General features: G+C 35.4%; 1 pseudogene; it reads right to left on the minus strand.

Moving 5' to 3' along the window:
- Window positions 1-13,445: 13,445 nt before the first annotated feature.
- Window positions 13,446-13,565, minus strand: LOC122236863 (annotated as a pseudogene).
- Window positions 13,566-13,767: the final 202 nt, after the last annotated feature.

The raw sequence follows: 13,767 nt of genomic DNA on the forward strand, positions 1-13,767 counted from the left end.
CAAAACAGATGAACATAAAGGAAAGGAAACAAAAATAGTATAAAAACAGGGAGAGGGACAAAACAGAAGAGACTCATAAATATGGAGAACAAACAGGGTTACTGGAGGGGGTGTGGGAGGGGGATTGGGCTAAATAGGTAAGGGGCACTAAGGAATCTACTCCTAAAATCACTGTGGTACTATATGCTAATTTGGATGGAAATTTTAAAAAATAAAAAATAAAATTTAAAAAAAAGGTAAAAAAAAAGATTTTAAAAAATGGACAAAACTTGAACTCACGCTTTACAGAAGATATAGAAATGACCAATATGCAGAAAAATAGGTGCTCAACATTGTTTGTCTTTGGGGTAATGAATTTTAAAGGTACAAAGAGATACCATAGATAACATTCCACACCAACTAGAATGGCCAAAATTAAAAAAAACTGACAACATTAAATGTTGGCCATGATATAAAGCACTGGGATGTAGAATGGTATTTTGGTGGAAAGTAGTTTGGTGATTCCTCAACCAGCTGAATATAGAATTACTATAACAATTCCACCCCTAGATATATATCCAACAGAACTGAATACAGATACTCAAATAGTTGTATAGGAATGTTCATAGCAACACTCTTCACAATTGCCAAAAGGTGGAAACAATGTCCATCAGGCACTGAATGGATAAATAAAATGTGGTATATTCATACAATGGAATATTAGTCAACTGTAAAGGAATGAAGTACTGATACATGCAGATGAATCTGGAAAACATTATGCTAAGGGAAATAAGGCAGACATAAAATGTCATGAATTGTATGATTCCATTTTGTATGAAATGTTCAGAATAAGTAAATCCATACAGATAGAATGCAGACTGGTGATTGCCAGGGGCTGGAGGAAGGACAGAATAGGGTGTGAATGTCTAATGGATATAGAGCTTTCTTTTGGGTAATAAAATTTCTTTTGGAGCTACACAGAGGTGGTGGTTGGATAACAATGTGGATGCAATGACTGTCAGTGAATTATACACTAAAAAATAAAGAGAATGAATGACTTCTATATGCACCAACATGGATGTATCTCAAAACATTATTTTGAGCAATCAGATACAAGAGTATATGCCATTATGATTTCAGTCAAAACTGGTTGCTTATGTAATATGGGGACTGACTGGAAGGGAATGTGATAAAAACTCTGAGGTGATATAAATGTTCTGTATCTTGACTGGGGTTATGATAACAAAGAAGTATATTTTTGTGAAAACTCACTGAAGTATGTACTCAAGTCCATTTAAGTGCATGTAAGTGTATGTAAATTTTATCTCAATTAAACAAAATAAGTGTTTGGGAAAAAAATAGCTTAAATGCTCAAGTTTTTCATGTTGATTTTCCACATTAATCAAATTCTAAAGGTAATTACTTCATCTTCCACTTCATTTATCTGGGTAAATCAGGCTGCCTCCGCCTAAGGTAAACACACCAGACCACAACACATTTCATGGTCATTGTCAGAGCACAGGATTGTCGATTCAGTCCTGTCAAGGGCCACACAGGCAGGAACAATGGGAAGTGTGATCCAAATGTTTAGTGCCATCAAAATATGTCGGCAACAATGCTTTAGTCTCTTACCCACGCAGAGCTAACACATTTTCAGGTACTTGCCAACATGTAAATTAATTTAAAATGGTTGAAAGTTATTTCTCCACATAAAATAGTTAAGAAAGTAGCTTTTGAAATTTATTTCTGGCCAGAGGAAGTTCCTCTAGAGTTCCCTTGGATAAACCTTTGTCTATGCCTGGGAACTGTGTGCTGTGACTTGAAGAAATGAGAACTCCCTTGGAATCAGATGACCTCAATTCCAACCCAACTCTACCATTTGTTATTTGTGTTTCCTTAGAATCTCAGATACTTCTTCTATAAAATGAAGATAGTGTCTGCCTCAAGGGAATATTAAATAAGAATACAAGTAAAACTGAAGCCAGTGTTAATTCCCTTCCTTTCTTTTTGACACCAGAAAAGTATTATCACAGCATTAAATGCTTAGACTCGAATTGTTCTCCACCTGAGAGCAGAAGAACAATGAAATGAAATGGAAAGATAAAAAAATACAGACATTTTTGTCAGTTCAGCAAAAAGACCAACTTTTTAAAAAAAAGCAAAAACTTGCAAATTATATGAATCTAGGTTAATTGTTCAGGAGCTTTTTCTGGTTGCAGTGAGCGCTTAGAAACTTAAATCACTTCCGTTCATGAATATTAAATCAAATACATCTAATTTAGCCTAAAATGATCTCCCAACATAAATAAATGAGTCATATAATGAGTCACAGAAGAGTATTATTTTTTTTAAATAAAAGAATACCAAGAGGATGATTTGACTTTAAGGAACTAGTTTTATTCTTTTAGATAGCAACTAAAGACTATAGACATGCCAGTAGAAATATTTTGGATAATAATAATAATGGCGATAATAATGATAGTGATAATAGTGATAATTTAGTTAAGACTTACTGATACTTATGTCCCAGGTACTGAATGCTAATATAGGCATTGGTGGGACAGTTTTACTTATATTAATTTCTTCCTTACAACAATCTTACACAATAGGCATTATTATCATTGTTATTGCTGTTGTTATTCCCACTGTTAAGAATGAAAAGGGGCCCAGAAAATTCCCCCAATGAAAAAAAAAGAGGAGCTAGGAAGTAACCCTAAAGCCGGCTTGCTTAATCACTAGCTGGTAACATACCAGAAAAATAGTGGACCTGAGGACCCTAGAAATCAAAAGTAAACTGTCAGGGGAATTTGCCTTCTAATTCTCTTCTTACTCCATATCCCTATTGTACAGATATAAGCACAGATCTTTTGTTAGAGCCAAGAAAAGGAACATATTCTGCTTAAATCAATTTTATTAGTACAAATTTAGTTACCCTTTTAGCAGTATGATTTGAAACACTTAATATCATAAAACTGATAAGATTTTCATTGTTGTTTTTGTTTTTACTGGTGAGAAAGACTATGTCAATAAAATACAAATTGAGAAATTTTAAAATGTACCCTCATTTTTATTTTATTATGCTAAATAAACCCTTTAGCATATTATAAAATACATGTTATAATAATAGGTTCCCATTTACCAAGTCAATACATAAAATGGTAACAATTTTCTATAATACTCAAGACATGAAAAGGTAGAGATATGATGAGTAAAGTCTTGGTTTTATTATTATTGTAGCTGTTATTTCCATCTCAGAATTTATGGTACCTTCCTCAGGAACTGCAGCCTGTTTAAGAAAATGGATCATATCTGCCATGAACAAAACAATCATTTCTAATCCATATCTAGGATTTCAATATAATGATGAGATATTCAGTGACACTTGGAAGACTCAGCTTGCATGACTGTCAAATTCTATACTAGCGCTGGAAGCCCTCTCCAACTTCGTAACACCATCAGTGGGTTTCAAGCTATCATACCGTCACATCTTTATAGAAAGGGAGTAACAAAGGCTGATTAGTTTATCTAGAGGAATTAAAAAAAAAAAAAGCAGCCTCAGAACAATATCATCTCTATTTCAAGGAATCAGTTCCTTGAATACAGTTCCTAATAGAACTGTATCATCAATGGTAACCTTAAAAGCAACAACCTGGGTGGCTCAGTTGGTTAAGCGCTCCACTCAAATTTGGCTCAGGTCATGATCCCACAGTCATGATTCCCAGGTGGTGGGATTGAGCCCCCTATAGTGCTCAGCACTGAGTGTGGAGCTTGCTTAACATTCTCATTCTCTCTCTCTCTGTTTCTCTCTCTCCCTCTCCGTCTCTCTCTCTCCCCCGCCCCCGCCAGTCCCCTCTCTGCCCGCCTCCTCATGCATGTTCTCTTTCTCTCTAAAATAAAAAATAAAATATAATAAAAGCAACAACCAAAGGAGTGTATTTCTTTTGGTTCAAACCACGTTTTATTGGTTTTTTTTTTACTTATAAATCACTGAAGAAGCTCAGTAATGACAGTCTCAGTGGCTTTCAATTCTTTTTTTCTTTTTTTTTCAAATTTTTATTTAAATTCTAGTTAGTTAACATACAGTGTAATATTGGTTTCAGGAGTAGAATTTAGTGATTCATCACTTACACAAAATACCCAATGCACAACACAACAAATGTCCTCCTTAATACCCATCACCCAATTAGCCCATTCCCTGCCCACCTCCCCTCCATCAACCCTCAGTTTGTCCTCTACAGTTAAGAATCTCTTATGGTTTACTTCCCTCTTTCTTTCCCCCTTCCCATGTATTCATCTTGGTTTCTTAAATTCTACATATGAGTGAAATCATATGATATTTGTCTTTGTCTGACTGATTTATTTCAGCATAATATACTCTAGTTCCATCCATGTCCCTGCAAAACGCAAGATTTCATTTTTTGATCACCAAGTAATATTCCAATGAATATGTAGTATATATAATATCCTACCTTCATTATCCATTTATCAATCGATGGACATTTAGACTCTTTCCATAATTTGGCTATTGTTGATAATGGTGCTATAAACATTAAAGTGCAGGTGCTCCAGTGAATCAGTATTTTCGTATCCTTCGGGTAAATAACTAGTAGTGCAATTGCTGGGTCGTAGGGTAGTTCTATTTTTAAGTTTTTCAGGAACCTTTACACTGTTTTCCAGAGTGGCTGCACCAGTTTGCAGAAATTCAGCACACTTTTTTACATTGATTTTATATCCTGCAACTTTGTTGAATTCATGTATCAGTTCTACCAATTTTTTGGTGGAGTCTTTCAGGTTTTCTATGCAGAGTATCATGTTTTCTATGAAAAGTGAAAGTTTCACTTCTTCCTTGCCAATCTGAATGCCTTTTATGTCTTTTTGTTTTCTGATTGCTGAGGCTAGAATTACTAATACTATATTATGTAACGATGGCGAGAGTGGACACACTTGTCTTGTTCCTAACTGTAGAGGAAAAGCTCTCAGTTTTTCCCCAATGAGGTTGATATTAGCTATGGGTCTTTCGTATATGGCCTTTATGATGTTGAGGTAAGTTCTATCTATCCATGCTTTGTTAAGGATTTTTATCAAGAATGGATGCCATATTTTGTCAAATGCTTTTTCTGCATCTATTGAGAAGATCATATGATTCTTATCCTTCTTTAATTAATGCAGTCTATCATGCTGATTTATTTGTGGACATTGAACTACACCTGCAGCCCAGGAATAAATCCCACTAGATAATTGTGAATAATTCTCTTAAGGTTTTGTTGGATTCAATTTGCTAGCATTTTGTTGAGAATTTATGCATCCATGTTCATCAGGGATATTGGCCTGTTATTCTCCTTTTTAGTGGGGTCTTTGACTTTGGAATCAAGGTAATGCTGGCCTTGTAGAATTAATTTAGATGTTTTCCTTTCATTTTTATTTTTTGTTAAAGTTTCAAAAGAATAGGTATTAACTCTTCTTCTTTAAATGCCTAGTAGAATTCCCCTGGGAAGCCATCTGGCCCTGGACTCTTATTTTGGGGAGATTTTTGATTACTGATTCAATTCTTTGCTGGTTATGGGATTTTCAAATTTTCTATTTCTTCCTGTTTCAGTTTTGGTAGTTTGTATGTTTCTAGGAATTTGTCCATTTCTTCCAGATTGCCCAATTTGTTGTCATTTAATTTTTCATAATATTCTAATTGTTTATATTTCTGTGGTGTTCGGTATGATCTCTCTTCTCTTTCATTTGTGATTTTATTTATTTGGGTCCTTTCTCTTTTCTTTTTGGTAAGTCTGTCTAGAGATTTATCAGTTTTTATTAATTCTTTCCAAGAGCCAGCTCTTAGTTTTGTTGGTCTACTGTTTTCTTTTGTTCTGTTTTGTTTCTATATCATTTCTTTCTGCTATAATCTTTATTATTTCCCTTCTTCTTCTGGCTTTAAGCTTTATTTGCTGTTCCTTTTCTAGTTCCTTTAGGGGTAAGGTTAGGTTTTATATTTAACACTTTTCTTCCTTCTTGAGGTACTCCTGTATTGCTATATACTTCCCTCTTATGACTCCATTTGCTATATCCCAAAGGTTCTGGACTGTCATGTTTTCATTTTCATGTGCTTCCATGTATTTTTTTTATTTCTTCTTTAATTTCTTTGTTAATCCATTCATTCTTTAGGAAAATGTTCTTTAACTTCCATGTATTTGTGGTCTTTCCAAATTTTTTCTAGAGATTGGCTTCAATTTTTATAATGTTGTGGTCTGAAAATATGTATGGTATGATCTCAATCTTTTTGAACTTGTTGAGGCCTGATTTGTAACCATGTGATATATTATGGAGAATGTTCCATTTGCACTAGAAAAGAATGTGTATTCTTCTGCTTTAGGATGAAATGTTCTGAATCTATCTGCTAAGGCCATCTGGTTCAGTGTGTCATTCAAAGCCATTGTTTCCTGGGGTGCCTGGGTGGCTCAGCCAGTTAAGCATCCAACTTCGGCTCAGGTAATGATCTCACAGTTCGTGGGTTCGACCCCACATCGGGCTCTGTGCTGACAGCTCAGAGCCTGGAGCCTATTTCAGATTCTGTGCCTCCCTCTCTCTCTCTGCCTCTCCCCTTTTCATGCTCTGTCTCTACCTCAAGAATAAACATTAAAAAAAATTTACAAAGGCATTGTTTCCTTGTTGATCTTCTGCTTAGATGATTGTCCATTACGTAAGTGGGGTGTTAAAGTCCCCTACTGTTATTGTATTATTATCAACGAGTTTCTTCATGTTTGTTACTAATTGATTTATTTATTTGCTTGCTCCCAAACTAGGAACATTAATATTTACAATTTTTAGATCTTCTTGTTAGATCTACCCCTTAATTATGATATAATGCCCTTCTTAATCTCTTGTTACAGTCCCTGGTTTAAAATCTAGTTTGAGTGAGGGAAAGAAAGCAAAAATAATATAAAAACAGAGAAGAAGAGAAACCATAAGAGACTCTTAAATACAGAGAACAAACTGAGGGTTGCTGGCGGGGTGTTGGGTGGGGGAAGGGCTAAAAGGGTGAGGTGCATTAAGGAAGACACTTGTTAGGATGAGCAATGGGTGTTATACCTAAGTGATGAATCACTAAATTCTATTCTTGAAATTATTATTGCACTATATGCTAACTTTGATTTAAATTTAAAAAGAATAAAATATGGTTTGAACAATAAATAAATAAAATAAAATAAAATCTAGTTTATCTGATATAAGTATAGCTACTCTGGTTTTGTTTTGACATCCATTAGCATCATCAATAGTTCTCCATCCCCTCACTTCCAATCTGCAGGTGTCTTTAGGTCTAAAATGAGTCTATTATAGACAGCCTATAGACAGGTCTTATTTTTTATCTATTCTGACACCCAGTATTTTTTGATGAAAGCATTTAGTACATTTACATTCAGAGAGATTCTTGATAGATATTGATTTAGTGTCATTGTATTACCTGTCAAGTTGGTGTTTTAGAGATTTTTCTCTGTTCCTTTCTAGTCCTTGTTGCTTTAGGCCTTTCTTTTCCACTCAATAAGTCCTCTTTAATTTCTTTTAGGGCTGGTTTAGTGGTCATGAACTTTTTTTTTTTTTTTTTTTGGTCTGGGAAACTCTCCTTCTATTCTGAATGACAGCCTTGCTAGATAAAATATTCTTGGCTGCCTATTTTTCCCATTCAGCACATTGAATATATCATCCCACTCCCTTCTGGCATGCCAGGTTTCTGTGGAGAGATCTGCTGCTAACCTGATTTGTCTTCCCTTGTAGGTTAGGGTTTTCTTTTCCCTTGCTGCTTTTAGGATTCTTTCCCTATTTCTGTATTTTGCAAATTTTACTACAATATGTCTTCGTGTTGGCTGGCTTTTGTTGATTTTGATGGCAGCTTCTCTTTGCTACAATTTGGACTTGGCCTAAAATTCTTAAAAACATTGTCTACAGTTGTCAAGCAATTTTTGGTGCCTGCAATGTGCCAGTGATGACAGAGGTATCAGATCAAGTGAATAATTAGCAGACACAGTCTATGACCTTGTGGAGTTTATGACCTATGTCTGTTCACCTTGATGGACACTAGATTCTGTGTGGAAGGCCAAGGAATGATGTACAGTGATAAGATGATGCAGTGATGTAAGCGAAACAAGAATAGAGGAGCTGGTCACACAAGTCAGAATGAGATAATGGAATAGATTTGAAAGTAAGAAAGAGAAAAGTGTCCCCCAAAGACTCAGGAATACCCGGCACTGCCATTCAGTGATCTGAGAGTACCCTTCTTATAACATTTTTATAATACCAAAACCTTTCATTATTACAGCAATCTTCATGAGGAGCCTAACTTTATATCCTTAGATTAATATTTATTGTTTCTAAAGCAAATAGTAAGTTCCCATACTTTATTATATTATCTTTCTTTTTCATTAAAAGTAACACGTACAGAGATCAGGATCTAACAACGAGGTGACAAAAAGTGAAAAACTATAAATGTCAGCTCCTCATGAGCTGTAAAGCTTAACGACTGATACTGTACCGACCATGTTTGTAGTCAATATACACAACATACATAATATTTTAATTAATGATGTATCATCTGAATTTTATTTTTAGTAAAGGATAAGCAGGAATAAACAAAATTAATTTCATATATCTATAAAAAATAATTTATCTCCAAAATGGATTTTCACTATTAAATATGTATATTATAGGTGTAGTAACTGTATATTATAGATCCCGTATATTTAGCAATTAGAAGTCGTGATTATTTATAAAAAAACACTTTTAGTCATGTGATGACAATGTCATTTAATTTATTGGAATTTTCAAACATTTTTATTGTTTGTAATAAAAGTGCTTTGGAGGATATATAATATTTGCTCCATTCTTTTATAAACTTTCCTTTGATTTTTAATTAGAAAAAACTCATCTTGTTCTTATCATTTATTTTAAGGTAACTATTTTGTGAAAGTAATGTTAAATCTGTCCCAACCAAAAAATTTAATGTGGTTTGCTTTATCAATAATTATGGAAACTCTGACCAAAACAATATTCTTTACACAAACAAAGCGGGCTATAGCATAGACTCAGTATCTATGGGGTGGTATCAAAGATGATTTAAATAGGATTCCCTAGCAATGGATAACTTAGGTAAAATCAGTGCTGGAAGTTGAATGGTGAATGAAATAGACATGATCTCTGACATCTTAGCGCAGCCTAATGAGAGGAATAAGCACTGCCAAGAATGGATCTCTGTATTTGGAAATTATAGAAAGGACAGAAATGATGATTTGAGAATGACACAAACTCCAACCTATATGCTATAGTTTATGAAATACTTCACATAAGATACAACCTTGGTGCTGTATCTTAAATTAGCGTGGAGTTGGTGTTACTCCAAGCCTGTCTCATTAGTACATATTTCTAAGATACCACTAGTTATAAGACGTATAATTTTTTAATGTTCTTTAAGAATTTAAAAAAAACACTGTCAGTTAAAGATGGCACACCTTTGTTTGTAACACATATCCCATTTTCACAGGTATTAAAGTATGAACAAATGTGCTTTATGGAATCAGTGAAATCCAAAAAAGAAAATCTCATTCAAATCTCCTGCTGGTCTAGCCTTTTCATCATTAATCCTTCTTCAGTGTCCTAAGTTGGTTCATGTCCCATACCCAGTGTCAGAATAGTGACTTCCTTGTAGCCAGTTTTGTTTACTAAATTCTATATAGTCTGCCCCCCTTGTTGCAATAGATCAGCACAGCCACTTCAGGGAGCATCCTTAATCACATCCCTGTGCCTTTTCCAAGGCTGATGCTAATGTCTACAGCACAGATGTGTCCAGTTGTTGAGACCAAGAGAGCTCATGCTTTTTTGAAGTGCTTCCTTCCAAATGTTGTGTTTACAGTACTACCCACCTAGTAGACTGTTGTCACAAAGGTAGTGCTGGAGTGACTGACAGAAAGAAAACAAGTTACTGGAAATTGAGACAAGAACATGTGGCATGAAGTAAGGAGAGGCAGAGAAGAAAATAAAAACTTTCCAGGTCCTAAAATTTCCATGAGGCTCCCTGCTGACCATCATATAACCTAACTGGAGTCAAGACCCTGTCTTCAGGTTTTCAATACCTTCCTATGCTCTAACTTACCACTGACTATGCTAAAGACCCTAGCAGCGTAGCACCTGCTTGCTCAAATGATGCGATAACCAGTACAACCCTGGCACTTTCCTGAGTAATTGCTGTAAGAAGACCAAGTAAAACAAAGGTCAATTCCCCAGATATAATATTCCCCAACAGAACTATATATTTTGAACTAGAAATGGCTTCTTTATCCTTGTGTATATTTTATTTGCAATTCAGGTTTTGTTCTTACTGTTGTTGTTTATAGGAAAAGAACACCTGTTATGTCAAATATTACCAGAGGTCTCTCTTACTGAACAGGAATTGGGGAACTTTGTTACATCCAATATAACACAAGCAAGCAAAGTCCTGTCCACAACATTAAGAAAAGGGCATTCGTATTTTCAGGTCTAACCATTTCAAGTATAGTTATACTTGGAATAATCTACACAATTCAAAGTGTGGAGCACACTGGCTGCTCAAGTTTCGATTCCTTAGCTAGAACTTACCGATACCCTAACAGCACTTTGTGAAAGAAAGAGAAAAAAGTGGCCATTTTGAATCACAGAAAGTTCACTTGCAGCACCTGCACAGAGACATCTGTAATAGGCTGGTGAGAGGAAAATATGTCTCACAAGGTAGGCTGTTGCCTCTAAACTCTCAGTTCTGTTCTCACATCAATATAACTAATCATTAGGGATAAGTGCCTACACTGTTTTATTTTTAGCTCTTTTGAGGAGAAACCTATTATTTCTTTCACTCCTGGATGAGACAGAAAATACTCCCTTGCAGTGTAACAACATAAACAATTCTGCTGATTTTTTCAAATTGTGGGGAAACACCTATACTTATTGCAAATGGAGAATAAGTTATGAATCACAGAAGTAAAAAATTACTTCTATTTCTAAAGTTCTCCATAGGTTACAGATAAGGCTAAGGACAACCTGCTTCTACGTGCAGTGACTGGAAATGGTCCTGAGAGGAATCTAGCACAGTGGGGTTTGGGCCCACTCATGTGTCACTCTTGTGGGACAACAGTGGGGGAGACTCTAATTTTCCTTTGCCATCTTCCTACACCTCTGGCCTGGGGAAAAAGTCGGCATTAACCAAACAAAATGGAATGGATTGCCCTACAAGAAAAAGGAAAGAAGATACTAGAAGGGGGTTGGATATAAACAAATGGAAGTTCCCCTAAGAGAGATGTTTCAGTGACCTGGGTCCATCATCAACTCTAAATCCCCCACTTGTCACTGAGGTGTCTTCCACTTACTGCACCATCCTAACAAGAGACAGCATGGTAATACTTCCTTCCAGTGTCAGTCCATGAGTAGCCCTCCCACATCTCTTGACCTAGGTGGCACATCATAACCCATTCAGACATCAGCAACCTCCACCTGATTCCAGCCACATCATTGACTTAATATTTCCAAATGGTATTGACTCCTGATCCAAGGAGTGGAAACACAGCAATGTATTAACTACTACTGACTAATTATTGCTAAATCATAATTTAAATAAAACCCATTTCCTATGACTTAGATGCTTATTTCAGACCTATAATATGCTCTTTTGGTATTTCTATTTTGTAGGGTTTTATTTCAAAGTAAAATTTGGCTATCCTTTACATTGAATGCTGACGACGTTTTTAATCTTTCCTTTAATTAAAAATGCATTTATGGTACAGAATTATTAAAACAACAAAAATCTACTGAGATCCAGAGGCATATATCATTTTTCTTGCCTTCTGAGAAAGTTAGCCTAAATAGCTGATGTAGATGAAATACGTTTTGGGAAACCCAGCTGGCTCAGTCAGAAGAGCATGCAACTCTTGATCTCAGCTTCATGAATTCGAGCCCCACATTAGGTGTAGAGATTACTTAAATAAACAAAGTTTTAAATATATATGCATATATATACATATATATACACATATATATGTGTATGTGTACATATATATATATATGAGACTTATTTCTAAAATTTTTTTAATGTTTATTTATATTTGAAGGAGAGAGAGACAGTGTGTGAGCAGCAGAGGGGCAGAGTGAGAGGAAGACACAGAATCTGAAGCAGGCTCCAGGATCTGAGCTGTCAGCACAGAGCCTGACGCGGGGCTCAAACTCACAAACCAGGAGATCATGACGTGAGCTGAAGTCAGGCGCTCAACCAATTGAGCCACCCAGGCACCCCTAAATAGGATTATTATTAATAGACTATTTAATTTGGCAATTCAAATCCAATTTATGTAACTGGCTGCAAATATTCTTTAGCATTGATATAATAAGAATATAACAATCCACTCTTTATTTCATATTGATCTAGCTCTTAGAATTATAGTTTATACTTCAGACAGTTAAAAATGCCAGATATTTATGTTAAGATGGCTTCAGCACTGAGTTAAAACAATTAACTTAAATTGGCTTACATATTAAAGAATTTACTGGCTCACCTACCTGAAAGCCTAAGTAGGGTAGGCTTTAAATTTGACTTAATTAAGAGACTTCTCTAAACTCTCTTACAGTTCAGCGTCTTGCTCACACTGCAGCAGTCTGGGCATTACATTTTTTCAGGACAACATATAGAAGACAAGAAATAATTTCCCTGGATTCCAAGTTTTCCATTCATACTAAGATCAACTTTTCCAGAAGCCTTCAGCAAACTTTCCTCATACTCTTTAGCCCAAATTATATCGAAAGCCCGTATCTGCACGAATCATTGATAAACGTAATCAATAAGCCATTTTCACCCCTAGAGCTTGACAAAAGGTGAGCTACTCCTTATAGTAATGAGCTGCATTAAAACAGACTTCTTATAGGAAGGGAAGAGGGGGAAATGGGTGTTAAGTAGGCAACCAACTACTACTCTAAGATGAAATTTGAATAATATAATATTTTGCTAGAGAACATGAATGGAATTGCGTAATTTGGAAAGGTGTTCAGCACATTGGCGTTTCTGACATCCTGAATGTTACATTATCTGAGCTGACTGTGGAATTTGCTATAGGCATCATCCTTGGAGTCTTGCCAAACCCTAGCATGAATCTGTATTTGGGTGGTATGCAGAAGACAAAGGTAAATCAGCCACCCTCTCCTTTCCATTGCTATTTCTTGTTCATCTACACAACATATTTCCTTTTATTTTTCTCTTAGAGAGAGACAGACAGAGAGAGAGAGAGAGAGAGAGGAAAACAGAAAGGAAGAGAGAAAGAGAGAGAGAGAGAGAGAGAGAGAGAGAGAGAGAGAGAGAGAGAGAATATGAATCCTAGGCAGGACCCACGCTCAGCACAGAGTCTGACGCAGGGCTCGATCCCACAACTGTAGGATCATAACCTTAATAGAAATTGAGAGTCCAACGCTCAACTGAATGAGCTGCCCCTACACAAAATATTCTAGATTTGGCCAATTTGGTTCATAGAAATTTTAATTAGCAATAATTACGCCTCAGATAAACCTCATTAACTATGATACTGCCACTATACAAAGCTAGTTCATGGAAATTTCAGAACAGTAATAATGTATTTAACTTTTTGAATTGTGGAGAACATTTTTTCAGTATAAGAGTAATATTATCATTTAAAAATACTGAAAATAAGATTTAAAAATCACTAGTAATCCAACCTCTCTAATCCAGTCTTTATTAGAATTATAGCTTTCTTTTTTCTACTAAATACATTATAAACTTCTCTC

Source organism: Panthera tigris, chromosome A2 (assembly GCF_018350195.1).
Source record: "Panthera tigris isolate Pti1 chromosome A2, P.tigris_Pti1_mat1.1, whole genome shotgun sequence".
NCBI classification, from domain to species: domain Eukaryota; kingdom Metazoa; phylum Chordata; class Mammalia; order Carnivora; family Felidae; genus Panthera; species Panthera tigris.